This window comes from Aotus nancymaae, unplaced genomic scaffold (genome assembly GCF_030222135.1).
Source record: "Aotus nancymaae isolate 86718 unplaced genomic scaffold, 86718_ANA_hifiasm-v0.15.2.pri h1tg000067l, whole genome shotgun sequence".
Classification (NCBI taxonomy): domain Eukaryota; kingdom Metazoa; phylum Chordata; class Mammalia; order Primates; family Aotidae; genus Aotus; species Aotus nancymaae.
The window spans coordinates 21,621,481-21,637,317 of record NW_026988482.1 but is presented as its reverse complement, the minus strand read 5'-3'; the positions used below and the strand labels follow the sequence as shown (position 1 = coordinate 21,637,317).

Genomic DNA, 15,837 nt, shown 5'->3' with positions numbered 1-15,837 from the left:
TCCCAAATAGCTGAAATTACAGGCATGTCCACCATGCCCAGCTAAGTTTTGTGTTTTTAGTAGAGACAAAGTTTTACCATGTTGGTCAGGCTGGTCTTGAACTCCTGATCTCATGATCTGCCCGCCTCAGCCTCCCAAACTGCTGGGATTATAGGTGTGTTTTTCTTTTTAAAGATATACAAGCCATTCTGTATCTTGGTTCCCTCCCTCATCACAGAGCTGGTAAGCAGACAAGTTGTTTAGATCACAGGAAAAGTATGGAATCGCTAAAATAGACTGAAGAAGTGATCTCAAGAGAAGATATAGGCTGGGTGCAGTGGCTCACACCTGTAATCCCAGCACTTTGTGGGGCCGAGACGGGTGGATCACCTGAGATCAGGAGTTCAAGACCAGACTGGCCAACATGATGAAACCCCATCTCCACAGAAATACAAAAATTAGCCAGGCATGGTGGTGGCGAGTGCCTGTAATCCCAGCTACTCGGGAGGCTGAGGCAGAAAAATCGCTTGAACCCAGGAGGTAGAGGTTGCAGTGAGATCATGCCATTGCACTACAGCCTGGGCGACAGAGTGAGACTCCGCCTCAAAAAAACAAAAACAAAAAAAGGACAGAGAAGGAGTTATAGATAAATGAAGATATAGTTAAGTTTCAAAATAAAGCAAGCATACTCTTGGTCTCTACTTTTCTGAAATAATTAGTTGAAAGCTGGGGGAAGGGACAGGGTAAAAGACAAAGAAAATTCAAATGTAGACAACAAAAATGGAAGTAGACTGTAATCCTCAATGTTGCCACCCAAAGTTGGACATTACCGATTTACAATTGAGCTCATTAGCACACTTATTCTACTTCTGCTGAGGCAATAACTAGTGAATTAATCCAGCAAGATGGATGGGCAGGATAAGAGAGGTAGAAGGCAAGGAGCTGAGAGAACTGATTTACCAAAAATACTGAAATGACTGACCTAAACATCTCTAGGTAACAGACAGAGAGTGAAATCTGAGTAAGCTGATAAACTGAACAGGGTAGGGACAACATATTGGGGGCTTCAAAGAGTGGATTTAGTGGAAACCAGGAAGAGAGGTAGAAGGGTCAATAAGGTGGAAGAACTGGAAATTATGGTCAGAATATTATTTTAGAGTTGAGGTACACTTCCAGGAAGAGAGTCTTACTAGGTAGGAGACCTAGGTATAGCCAGGAGAGTAAACTGCTGCAGCAAAAAGAGGGCAGGACCTTTTTGAAGAAATCAATACAATTGTGAGAACACAATTAAAAGCAAGAATTAGCTACAAATGTTTTTCACATAAGAACACTTGTTTTGGTAAATAATATCAAGAGCAAAGAATAGAGTTTTTGAAGAAAAGTTGATGAAACAAGGGTATAGAAACAAGAAGAGTATTAAACATCCTGTGCTCCCTACCAAAAAAAATGAAGAAGCTTGTGAAAACAAGCATTTAACTCTACAGCAAGAGATCATGCTAAAAATAGTCTATTTTCTTCTTTTGAAAAACTATCAAAAAAAAAAAAGAATATGGTAGCCAGTTATCTGTCAAAAAATAGTAAAGTAGGCAAATCTGCAGCTTGCTGATGAAATTATATTTAAAGAATCCATATCAACATGAAGATATATCTATTAGGTCATACGGTATATATGGAAAAAGAATTAAGAGTTTTAGTCATGGCAAGCTCAAGGAACCAAAGAACGACATGTCTTAAAAAAAACAACCAACCAATCTCTCAAGCTAGAACATTAGAAGATTTCCAGAGCAATTTGGCCATATCAAACATATAAATAAATACAAACAAGTTGGATAGTAAAGAAATCTGTTCTGGATACTGTCACACAAGAAATGGTTAAAGCTAAATGAAAGTACTACCCTAGAAGAAAAAAGGTTTAAAAAAGGTTTACAGGACCATAGTGGTTTATTTCAAAATATCAGAAAGCTGATAAGATGAAATAATCTTATTTTGTGCAATTCTGAAAGTTGGAACTGTGACCAACAAATAGAAGTTACAGAATGACAGTTTTTAGCTCATTTTTAGTACATTTTAAATTAATTTTCTTTATTTAAAAAAGTACTATATGTAGCTGGAGGAAATTTTATAATACAAAGAGATATACAACTAAAAATAGGTCTCTCTCCCCAGAGCAACTACTCTTAAGTTTGCATATTCTTTTATTTATTAATTAATTTATTTATTTAGAGACGGAGTCTCACTCTGTCATCCAGGCTAGAGTGCAGTGGCAATATCCTGGCTCACTGCAACCTCGATCTCCTGAGTTCAAGCGATTCTCCTGCCTCAGCCTCCCAAGTAGCTGGGACTACAGGCACAAGCCACCATGCCCGTCTAATTTTTGTATTTTCATTAGAAGACAGGGTTTCACCATGCTGGCCAGGCTGGTCTTGAACTCCTGACCTCGTGATCTGCCTGCCTCAGCCTCCCAAAGTGCTGGGATTATAGGCATGAGCCACTGTGCCCAGCCTAGTTTGCATATTCTTAATTCGAAAATTTTGTGTGCATATATGAACATACACTTTTTTTTTTTTTCAGACAGGGTCTCATTCTATCTTTCCAGTGGTACAATCTTGGCTCACTGCTACCTTGACCTCCCAAACTCAAGTGATCTCTCTGCCTAGGCCTCCTGTGTGAGGTACTGCACCAGGCTAATTTTTTTTTTTTTTTGAGACAGTCTACTACAAAACTACAGAAACTAGCCAGGTGTGGTGGTACATGCCTGTAGTGTAAGCCACTTGGGAGGCTGAGGCAGGAGGATCCCTTGAGCTCAGTGTGGAAGTTACAGTGAGCAGAGATTATGCCACTGCACTCCAGCCTGGAAGATAGAGGGAGACCCTGTCTCAAACAAAAACAAAACTAGATGTGTCACTGTATAGGATACTTAAGTTTCCTTATCATCAAAAATGTTTAAGAATCTGGATAAGAACTTAACTAAGATAAGACAGAGAATTCATAATCTCAAGGTGGACAGCTAAAAGTGAGGTGCTAGGTCTCACTCAAGATCTTCCATTGAATTTCCTAATTACAAATCAGAAATAGCTTTTTACTTCATCTTGATTTTAATAAGCAAAGACTTCAAAAATTCACTCCTACCTAAAGAATTTCTTACTAAAACTCAAATACAGTGTTTCTTACACTTAAGTATAGGCCTCATTTGAAGAAAACAACTATCAGACATGTAAGAATAGATCACAGTTCAAGAATACTAACAGAAAACAAAAATTAGTCTATTAAAATTTATTTCATTTGAAAATTGTCATTGCAGAGAATTTTAAACTTAAAACTCATCCAAATAATTTTTAAGGTCTATGGATTAGAAAATAATATTATATCAATGTTAATTTCCTGAATTTGATCATTGTATCCTTGTTTTTAGGAAATACACATTTGAGGATATAGGAGTTAAGAGGCATCGTGTCTGCAAATTTCCAGCATTCCAGAAAGAAAGTAATGATGTGGATGTTATGTATACAAAGAGACAGTTTTTAATAAACACAAATGTGGGACAAAAAAAAAAAACCAAAACCAAACAGTTTTTGTATACAAAGAGAGTATGACAAAACAAATGTGGTAAAATGTTCTTATCTAGGGAATCTAGGGTACATAGGAAATCTCTGTGCTTTAAAAAAAAATTTTTTTTAATATATATTTTTGTAGAGACAGGGGTCTATGTGGCCCAGGTTAGTCTCAAACTCCTGAGCTCAAGGGATCCTCCCGCCTTAGACTCCCAAAGTGCTGGGATTACAGGCATCAGCCACTGCACCCAGTGGAAATCTCTGTATTTTTCAAAATATTCTGTAATTATTTTTTAAACTTAAAGATAATCAAATATGAAAAGCTTTTAAAACTTCTCACAGAATCCCCAACCCTTAAGAATATGTGGCCAGGTACAGTGGTTTACGCCTATAATCCCAGCACTTTGGGAGGCCGAAGTAGGCAGATCACATGAGGCCAGGAGTTTGAGACCAGCGTGGGCGACATGGTGAAACCCCATCTAAAAATACAAAAATTAGCCAGGCGTGGTGGCACATGCCTGTAATCCCAGGTACTCGGGAGGATAAGGCATGAGAATCACTTGAACCCGAGAGGCAGAGGTTGCAGTAAGCCAAGATCATGCCACTGCACTTCAGTCTGGGCGACAGAGTGAGACCCTGTCTCAAAAATAAGAATATGTGGACCCTTGGAAATCCTAGAGCCTCAGTTGGAGAAACATTATCTTAAATCTTCCTAAATTCATATTCTGGTAAGCACTGATAAAAATAAGCTACACAAAACTAGACTCTGGAGTATGAGATCACAGGGGTAGGGATATTGTGAAAAGAAAACTCAAAGACAGGAAAACTAATAAAAAAGAAAGGAAGCCACCAATTACAAACCAGAGAATATTTCATAACATTTCTTTTAACATATCTTAGCCCAGAGGTAGGACAGCAGTACCCTTAGCTCCCTAGAAGAAAGGTACTTCTTGTCCCATGCCCAAAGCAAGATAAAAACAAATATTGGCAGGGAACTCTTCTCAATTACTAAGTAATTATCTTCATCATTAGGAAACAAGTGGAATTTCACTGCTCCTGCTGCCCCATACTACACTATACCTCATGTCTTATCTGATCTTCAATGATCTAGAAATATGCATTAGGCAGAAGTCTTTGAAATTAATATTTTTATCACAAAACGTCACTTCTACTTAGCTCTCTGCTTGGACTATGGTCATACACATTTGCAAACCTCCTCTAAACACACTGACCCAATCCTGCTGTAGTCTAGAGTTTTGGTAGGGAATGGATGTCCTCGCTAACTGCCAAGAGTGAGCTGGGCTTATGGCAAATGTGAAAACTGTAAGGTATATTGCCGAGTTAAAATGAGGAAACTGAGGCCAGTGTGAGAAAATGAGAATTCAATTTATTCAGCTCCCGGGCAAGGTTCTGTGGTCCGGGAAGGGGCCAGAGAAGTTGCACTGGGCTTCTTAAGGTGTGGGGTTTTATAGGGAGTGGAGGTAATTGATTGGTCTTTAGGGAAACAAAGAGCAGACAGTTTCATTGGTGAGGAGGGTTGACTGATTATTAGGGAAACAAAGAGCAGACAGTTTCATTGGTGAGTTTCATTGGTGAGGGGAAGTCAAGGTGCTGATGGGGCGAGCTGCCATTGGTTGCCAGGCGGGACTACTGGTGGGTTGGCCGGCTGGGGAGGTCAATGTTAAGCTGCCGTTGGACAAATCTTTGGCAGGCTTTTTAAATTTTGAAGGGGTCGAGTGAGGAATGCAGGAGTGGGTGTGTGGAGCCTGCATAGAGAGACCAGATAGGAGTGGGTGTGGGGAGCCAGCATAGAGAGGCCAGCATGGGGAGAGATAAGTGTGTCAGCATAGAGAGGCCGGCACGGGGAGAGATAAGTGTGTCCATTTAACTCCCAGTGAGGCAGCCGGCCTTACAAAAACTACATCAGAACATATCTCAGTAGCACATAACCATGCTGATGGACTGCTCAATGACTTGGTTTTTTTTTTTTTTTTTGAGACAGAGTCTCACTCTGTTGCCCAGACTGGAGAGCAGTGGCACAATCTTGGCTCACTACAACCTCCGCCTCCCGAATTCAAGCAATTCTCCTGCCTCAGCAACCAGAGTAGCTGGGATTACAGGCATGTGCCACCACACCTGGCTGATTTTTGTATTTTTAGTAGAGACAGAATTTCACAATGTTGGCCACGCTGGTCTCGAACTCCTGACCTCTAGTGATCAACCCACATTGGCTTCCCAAGTGTTAGCCACTGCACCCAGCCTCAATGACATTTTAGAAAGGCAACACTAACTGTAAGTATCAGTTCTCATATCAATCACAGGCTATTTGTTCAATAATTATTAAAGGATCCAACTTGTAAAAGCAGTGCTAAGTCTGTAAAGGCAAAATGTCAGTTCACGGTCTCTACTCCACCAGGCATTTTATACTTACTTGAAGTAACATGGCACAGAGGTACACCAAATAACTATAATACAAGGTAACAAATAATAATTGCCATGAGTAGAAAAACTAGTAAGGTGCTTTAAGCTTCACTTTTGGGCTCATCTGGTCTCAATTTTTCTGATTCTTTATGAAAATACACCTTCAATATTTATTACTTTGCTTGTTAGGGTGGCTTTTTAAATTTGAGACAGGACCTGGCTCTCACTCAGGTTGGAATGCAATGGCACAATCTTGGCTCACTGCAACCTCTGCCTCCTGGGTTCAAGCTGTCCTCCCACCAGAGCCTCCTGAGTAGCTGGGACTACAGGCAGGTGCCACCTACGTCCAGCTAATTTTTGTATTTTTTGAAGAGACAGGGTTTCACCATGTTGCCCAGGCTCGTCTCAGAACTCCTGAGTTCAAGCAATCTGCCCACCTCGGCCTCCCAAGTGGGATTACAGGCATGAGCCACCATGCCTGGCCTAGGGTGGCAATTTAATACAGAAAAAAATCAAACTTTGATACCTTAGGTCAGAATCCTGTCCCTGCCATTTACTAACTATGACTTGTGCCACTCAGTTCCCTTACTCTCCCAGATGACTATTTCACACATTCCCCTACCCCAAATCTCTATCACCATGATCTCCATGACCACGCTCAACTGATGATCCCACCACTTTGCTCAGTGTCCTATCCTCTTGCCTCAAGGACTTCCATTTTCTATTTATTTCCTCTCCTCTATCAGTCTCTCTCTCCTCTCTATTCATTCTCATTAGCCAAACAGCTTTTAATAAATTACTAGTGACAGGCATCTTAAAGCTAGTGATCAATTTGTTTCCTAGGTTTTCACAGATCACATTCTTGAATTTTTCCTCCTGCCCTCACTGCTACTCCTCTTTGATCTCATTTGTTGGCTCTTCCCATCCATCCAGCTAATAAGGTCTTCCGTTTTAGGTGCTACTTGGATACTTTCTATTTATCTCAAATATAACATTGTCAAAATTGAACTGATATTATCCCATATACCAAATACAGTCCTCCCCCAAGTCATTCCTATGACAGTAATACTACCATCTACCCAATTGCTCAGATGAAAACCTCATTTGTCCTTTATTTTCTCTCTCCACTCACAGCCTACTCCACATACCTCCTTATCCTCCTTCTGACCTTACATCTTTCCATAGTCCCTCTCCTCATTCTCTAGGTTTTACCATTAGCCTTCTCTCTGTCTCCCAAACATTCCAAGTTAATTTCTGGCTCACAGCCTTTTCACCTGCTGTTCCTTCTTGGAATATTATTCCCTCCAGATTTTCACCAGACTGCTGCTTCTCAATAATAAAATGACACCTCACACAACCATAAAAATGAATGAAATCATGTCCTTTGCAGCAACATGGCGCTGGAGGCCATTATCCTTAGTGAACTAACTCAGAAACAGAAACTAAATACTATATGTTCTCACTTGTAAGTGGGAGCTAAACAATGAGTACATATGGACAAAAGAAGGAAATAATTAACACTTGGGGCTCCAAAAGATGGGGCAGTGGGTTGAAAAATTACCTAATGGGGGCCAGACGCCATGGCTCACACCTGTAATCCTGGCACTTTGGGAGGCCAAGATGGGTGGATCACCTGAGGTCAGGAGTTCAAGACCAGCCTGGCCAACATGCCAAAACCCCGGCTCTACCAAAAATACAAAAATTAGCTGGATATGGTGGCAGGTGCCTGTAATCCCAGCTACTTGGAGAATCACTTGAACCCGGAGGCAGAGTTTGCAGTGAGCCCAGATGGTGCCACTGCATTCCAGCCTGGGCAATAGAGCTAGACTCCATCTAAAAACCTAAAAAAAAAAAAAAAAAAAAATAAGATTACCTAATGAGTACAATGTTCACTACTATTTGGCTATTTGGTTAATGGGCCCACTAGAAGCCCAATCTCTACCAATATGCAACATATCCATGGAACAAACATGGACATGTACTCCCTGACTCTAATTTTTTTTAAAAGATAACATCTCAAGTGTTATTTCCTTTGAGATTCTCCCATCATTCTATATTATAGTACCTTACTTTATTCCTAACATTTATTAACGTAAGGTTTGGCTGTTTATGTTTTATTTATAAATATTTTATGTAATACCCATTTCCTCACAGCAGAATACAACCTTCTTTAGGACAGAGATTTGATTTTATCTTGTTTATAGCTGTATTTAACTGCCAAAAACACTACTTAGAAGATAGGAAGCACTCAATAAATATTTGACATCATTATCTTTTTTTTTTTTTTTTTTTTTTCTTGAGACAGAGTCTCGCTATCACCCAGGTTGGAGTACAGTGGTGTGATCTTGGCTCACTGCAACCTCTGCCTCCCAGGTTCAAGCAATTCTCCTGCCTCAGTCTCCCAAGTAACTGAGATTACAGGCACTCACCACCACGCCCAGCTAATTGTTTTATTTATTTATTTTTTTTAAAGTAGAGATGGGGTTTCACCATATTGGCCAAACTGGTCTCGAACTCCTGACCTTAGGTGATCCACCTGCCTTGATCTCCCAAAATTCTGGGATTACAGCACTATCACTTTCTTTTTTTTTTGAAAACAAGTCTCACTCTGTCACCCAGGCTGGAGTACAGTGGCGCAATCTCGGCTCACTGCAATGTCTGCCTCGCAGGTTCAAGCGATTCTCCTGCCTCACCCTCCTGAGTAGCTGGGATTACAGGCATGTGCCACCACGCCCAGCTAATTTTTGTATTTTTAGTAGAGATGGGGTGTTTCACCATGTTGGCCAGGCTGGTCACAAACTCCTGCTCAAGTGATCCGCCCCCCTCAGCCTCCCAAAGTGCTGGGATTATCATTTTCCTACCTAGTTAAACCTGCTTTACACTACTTCCCAGAGGGAATCTCAATAGCTGTGGTGGTCTCCTCTAAGTTCAAAGCTAGATCAGTCTTGTTCAAAATCTTTCTTTTTTTGACAGGGTCTTACTCTGTCACCCACTGTCACCCAGAGTCTAGGCAAGAGCGCAGTGGCACGATCACAGCTCATTGCAGCCTCAAACTCCTGGGTTCAAGCGGTTCTCCCACCCAAGTCTCCTCAGCCAGCTAATTTTTAACTTTTTATAGAGAGCTCCTTTATCTTGCCCAAACTATCAAATTATTTTTCATATTGCTCTTGTTCCACCACCTTCCTCCCTCTCAGACTCTACACCACACACATATCACATCACCCCCATAGCTACCTTAATCCACTCAGAGACCACTAAAGCCTTTCCTTCCTTTGACAATTATTTGAATGTCTACTAGGTACTCAGCACTATTATGCCTTTTCCTATCCTTTTCTTACCTTTCCAGATATCACTACTAAATTTAATTCCTACAGCATATACTTTACAATCTGACAATCATATACAGCATTGACATGCATTTATTGTTCTTGTCTCCCGATATAGAGTTTAAATTACCAAGAGACAAAGGTAACATCTTGTCCTTATTATATAATCTCTCCTGGGCCTAACATTCCCATTCCTATCATACGTTCTCATTACTTTTTGAATCACATAAACTCAACAACAGTACTAGTTTTTAGCTTCTTCACCTCAAGCAATTCTAAAAGGAAAAGAGGGAAACATCTCAAAACTGACATGTAGAAAAAGCAAGATATATAGGCCATAAAACCTATGACATTTGCCGCATTCTCATCTAAGAACTAGGACACATGAAGACAAGTGAATTAAAACACTGATGAAAAATATATGTGATTATGGTCGGGCATGGTGGCTCACGCACTTTGGGAGGCTGAGGTGGGCAGATCATTTGAGGTCTGGAGCTGGAGACCAGCCTGACCAACATGGTAAAACATGCCAAAAAAAAAAATAAAAATAAATTTAAAAAAGAAAAAAACAAGAAAAATATACGTGATTTATGGGACCAATAAAGCTACAAGTGATACACTGCTTCAAAGGCATTGAAACTTCAGGTAAAGCACTTTTGGGTAAGTATGCTAACCTGAACTAGCATTAAGTGGATTTGATATACAAGCACTACTTCTCACTTGTTTAAGTCCACATCTTTAACTAGCATAGTATCTCAAACACACAGAGAATCCCACTGATCAATATATATGGACTAAATCTAGAAAAAAATAACTAGATCACACTTATCAACTATTCTTATATCCCCAAAATTGCTGAAACTTTATTTTAATGTGGAATTACTACACAACTGAGTAAACTTAACTTATTTTCTTTAAATAAAGTCACTTCTAACAATAAGTGACTTTGTTAACAAAGCAGATCTCAAATATGTCACTACAGAATTCCAAGTGAGGAGAAGGTAACACTACAATCCCAAATGTTAACAATTGTATTTATACCTGAAATGTTTCTTTATTTGTTAAAAAATAGTTATACAAGAATGTCCGCATAAAGTGAATTATATTCTCCTGTTAATCTGCTTTTTCCAAAACCCATAAATGGGAATATATGGTAACCTACTCTGAACATTTTAGAGTCCAATGTTAAAGACTATTGTATTCAACTGAATTCTAGTACTTTTATTCATTTTTCTGAGTTAATCTTTTAAATTATCCATTTGTTTTCCTTACTAGCAAAAAGTGAGAGAGGAAAACTCCCATTACCAAATAAGCTTCAAAAGACAAATATGCACAAATGCTGAAATTCATCTTTAGTACAAGCCAATGAATCACAACAGAAAAAGTTGACTGGCTGGGTGCAGTGGCTCATGCCTATAATTTCAGCACTTTGGGAGGCCGAGGTGAGTGGACTACTTGAGGTCAGCAGTTCAAGACCAGTCTGGCCAACATGGTGAATGCCATCTCTACTAAAAATACAAAAATTAGCCAGATGTAATGGCAGTCACCTGTAATCCCAGCTACTCAGGAGGCTGAGGCATGAGAACTGCTTAAACCTGGGGCACAGAGGTTGTAGTGAGCCAAGATCACACCATTGCACTCCAGCCTGGATGACAGAGCAAGACTGTACCTCAAAAAATAAAAAAAATAAAAATCCTAAGTATTGAATACAAAGAAAGATATATGATAGCGCTTTCTAAGGGAGATGGCTTATTATAATCAGACTGTAGACTATAAACTCACTTGCTTAATACTGTTTTTGTGAGACAGGGTCTCACTGCCCTCGCCCAGGCTGGAGTGCGGTGGTGCAATCTTGGTTCACTGCAACCTCCAGGACCCCCTCGCCCCCCACCCCTTTCAAGTGATCCTCGCACCTCAGCCTTCGGAGTAGCTAAGATTATAGGCACACACCAACATGCCCAGCTAATTTCTGAATTTTTAGTAGCAACGGGGTTTCTGCATGTTGCCCAGGATAGTCTCAAAATCTTGAGTTCAAGTGATTTGTCTTCCTCAGCCTCCCAAAGTGCTGGGATTACAAGCGTTAGCCACTGCACCTGGGTGGGTTAATGTTTCAACTGTACCTATCCTGTATTTTATCAGACTAAGTACTTATGTCAGCCTTCCTGTCCCACTCGCTTAACCACATTAAATGAGAACACAAAAAAAGTCAGCTCTTTCAAGTTATAGCCTTTCATGCAAATTAGCTCTGAAAAACCCACCTTCTAAATAAAAATATGAAAATAAAACCTGTGATGTGATTAAATGTTAAGACATGGTTTCTCTTTTTATACATAAATAATTTCAGATCTCTTTCCATTATAAATAACTGCTTACTTTTATGTTAATATTAAATATGCGGTCTGAAAACAATTTTATTATTTCATGTTTCACAAGTAAGATTTCTTTTCTTATAAAAAAATATGCATGGGTTGCTTTCTTTTTTTTTTTTTTATTACATTTTAGGTTTTGGGGTACATGTGAAGAACATGCAAGATTGTTGCATAGGTACACACGTCGCAGTGTGATTTGCTGCCTTCCGCCCCATCACCTATATCTGGCATTTCTCCCCATGCTATCTCTCCCCAACTCCCCACCCGCCGCTGTCCCTCCCCTATTTCCCCGCAACAGACCCCAGTGTGTGATGCTCCCCTCCCTGTGTCCATGTGTTCTCATTGTTCAACACCCACCTATGAGTGAGAACATTCGGTGTTTGATTTTCTGTTCTTGTGTCAGTTTACTGAGAATGATGGTTTCCAGGTTCATCCATGTCCCTACAAAGGACACGAACTCATCATTTTTAACGGCTGCATAATATTCCATGCTGTATATGTGCCACATTATCCCTGTCCAGTCTATCATTGATAGGCATTTGGGTTGGTTCCAGGTCTTTGCTATTGTAAACAGTGCTGCCATGAACATTCGTGTGCATGTGTCCTTATAGTAGAACGATTTATAATCCTTTGGATAATACCCAGTAATGGATTGCTGGGTCAAATGGAATTTCTATTTCTAGGTCCTTGAGGAATCACCACACTGTCTTCCACAATGGTTGAACTAATTTACACTCCCACCAATAGTGTAAAAGTGTTCCTATTTCTCCACATCCTCTCCAGCATGTTGTCTCCAGATTTTTTAATGATCGCCATTCTAACTGGCGTGAGATGGTATCTCAATGTAGTTTTGATTTGCATTTCTCTAATGACCAGTGATGATGAGCATTTTTTCATATGTTTGTTGGCCTCATGTATGTCTTCTTCTTAGCAAGTAAAACAATTCATAAAGTTTCTAGCATAAGTTACCACCTGACAAAAATCAAAACACATTAAAAAAAAATTCAGTACCCTTATGGAACAAAAGCTTAAATGCAATAAATATAGCCATTGTTTATTTTCTGGTTTTGGTGAAGAGTTTAAGCATTTTTTTTAATTGCAATTAATGGCTGAGGTATAGAAAAAGGTTTCAAGTCAACTAATGTTTGAGGTATAGAAAAAGGTTTCAAGTCAACTAATACAACTATAAGCAGGGTAAAAGCTATCCATACTACCTTTAAAAAAAAAAGACTTGAAACACATATTCTTACAAGGCAAAGCCAAATGGTAATGTAGGATGACTGCGAATTACAATGCACTGAATGAACCACTATTCATCATTTCATACAGAAAAAGGTTAAAATAAACTGCAAAAGGCTATCTGTGTGCTAGCAAAAGGTTGTAACAGTGACTGAATAATCATGGTACATCCAGCTTCCAAAAGTTCTAATTATGAACTTTGATCTAAAAGATCATAATAATGGGCTAGACATGGTATCTCCCATCTGTAATCCCAGCACTTTGGGAGGCTGAGATAGTAGGGTTGCTTGAGTTTAGGAGTTTGAGACCATCCTAAGCAACAGAATAACATCTTGTCTCTACACAAAAAATAAGCAAAATTAGCCAGGCGTGATGGTGTGTGCCTGTAGTCCCAGCTACTTGGGAGGCTAAGGTGGGAAGACAGCTTGAGCCCCAGAGGCCAAGGCTGCAGTGAGATGATATGGTGCCACTGCACTCCAGCCTGGGCAATAGAGCAAGAACCCATCTCTAAATTAATTAATTAATTAATTAAAATAAAAGGTTATAATGAAGATTTCTGTATACTGCTCTGGAATTATCTCCAGAATGTATGTACTGTTAAGGGAAAAAAGCAAGAAACAAAACAGTAAATTCAGTATGCTACTTTGGTGAGGGGCAGTTTAGGGGCAGGGAATACCATATAGATATATATATATATAGGCTTATATTTTCTTTTTATTCTTTTTTTTTTTGAGACAGAGTTTCACTCTCGTCGCCCAGGCTGGAGTGCAATGGTGCAATCTCAGCTCATTGCAACCTCTGCCCTCCACCTCCCAGGTTCAAGTGATTCTCCGGCCTCGGCTTCCCAAGTAGCTGGGATTACAGGTACCCACCACCACGTCAATTTTTTTTTTTTTTTTGAGATGGAGTGTTGCTCTGTCACCCGGGCTGGAGTGCAGTGGCGCTCTCTTGACTCACTGCAACCTCCACCTACCGGGTTCAAGTGATTCTCCTACCTCAGCCTCCCAAGTAGCTGGGATTACAGGCACCCACCACTACACCCAGCTACATTTTTGTATTTTCAGTAGAGACTGGGTTTCAACCATGTTGGCCAGGCCGGTCTCAAACTCCTAACCTCGTGATTCGCCAGCCTTGGTCTCCCAAAATGCTGGGACTATAGGCGTAAGTCACCACACCCGGCCTAATTTTTATATTTGTAGCAGAGATGGGGTTTCACCAGGCTGGTCTCAAACTCCTGACCTCAGGTGATCCACCCACCTCAGCCTCCCAAAGTGCTGGGATTACAGGCGTGAGCCACTGCACCCAGCTCATTGGCTTATATTTTCAAAATGGAAAAATGAAAGTTGGGGTTGGGCATGGTGGCTCATGCCTATAATCCCAGCACTTTGGGAGGCTCATACAGGAGGATCGATTGAGCCCAGGAGCTCAAGACCAGTCTGGACAACATAGTGAGATCCATTTCTACAAAAAATCAAAAAATTTGGCAGGTGTGGTGGTGCATGCCTGTAGTCCCAGCTACTCAGCAGGCTGAGGTAGGACCACCGCTTAAGCCCGGGACATCAGGGATGCAGTGAGCTAAGATCTCACCACTGTCCTCCACCCTAAGCAACAGAGCAAGACCCTGTCTCAAAAAAAAAAAAAAAAAAAAAAATTTCACTGGGGAAAAAATCTTAACACAAGTAGATATAAAATTGTTCCGTGTTCAAAAATACTAATATTCTGAATATTTAAGTCTACTTTCCAACTACTAGCAATCTTTTAGAATAAGGCACTACAGTGCTAAATTTTCATTCCCTGCAAAAATTATCTTTTGTGCTCTTAATGTAAACAAAAAAAAATAAGAGTATTCTTGAACATAATTTTGCATATTAGAATTGCTATCTGCAGCCTTGAACTCCTGGACTCAAGTGATCCTACCTTGGGCTCCTGAGTAGCTGGGACTACAGGCGCATGCCACCACACCCAGCTTGCCTGTGTTTTGACTACAACCTCTCAAATAAGGTCATGTGTAAAATTTCCCACTGAGGCATCATGTTAGCATCAAAAAAGTTTCAACTTTTGGAACATTTCAGATTTCACATTTTTGGATTTGGCTGAGGCCTGTATACAGTTTAAGAACTACACAACCTAAAAAGAACAACCATACAGCCGAACAGGTATGGTGGCTCATGCCTGTAGTCTCAGTACTTTGGGAGGCCCAGGCAGGAGGACTGCTTAAGGCCAGGAGTTTGAGATTGACCTGGGCAACATAGCAAGGCTTTGTCTCTACAAAAAATAAAAAATTAGCTGGGTGTAGTGGCTCACATCCATAGTCCCTGAGGCAGGAGGATCAGTTGAGCCCAAGAGTCCAAGGCTGCAGTGAGCTATGATGGCGCAACTGTACTTCAACCTGGGTAACAGAGTGAGACTCTGTCTCAAAAATAAAAAACAACTATACAGCCTAAATTGTCTGCTATAGTCTTTCTAGTGCCTCTGCCCAGAAGTCATGTCCAAATTGCTCTTATCTCCAAAATATGTTAACCTAAGTTACTAAAAGAAATGAAGGCCAAAGAAGCTATCTATAAAACTAAAATAGTACTAAATTCACTTATAAAGAGAATGAATGTCCATTTAAAATCCTGCATATAGCCAGCCGCGGTGCCTCACATCTGTAATTCCAGCACTTGGGGAGGCTAAGGCGTGGTGGATCCTGAGGTCAGAATTTCGAGACCAGCCTGGCCAACATGGCCAAACCCCAACTCTACTAAAAACATAAAAATTAGTTGGGTGTGGTGGCGGGCACCTGTAATCCCAGCTACTTAGGAGGCTGAGGCAGGAGAATCACTTGAACCTGGGAGGCAGAGGTTGGAGTGAGCTGAGATCGTGCCACTGCACTCCAGCCTGGGTCTCAAAAAAAAAAAAAAAATCCTTCATATAAGCCAGGCATGATGGCGCATGCCTGTAATCCCAGCA

General features: G+C 40.4%; 1 protein-coding gene across 5 annotated transcripts in view; it reads right to left on the bottom strand.

The window, feature by feature from the left end:
• Positions 1-15,837, bottom strand: part of SETD2 (SET domain containing 2, histone lysine methyltransferase) — a 154,499-nt gene that overhangs the window by 116,558 nt on the left and 22,104 nt on the right. The window lies entirely within an intron of this gene.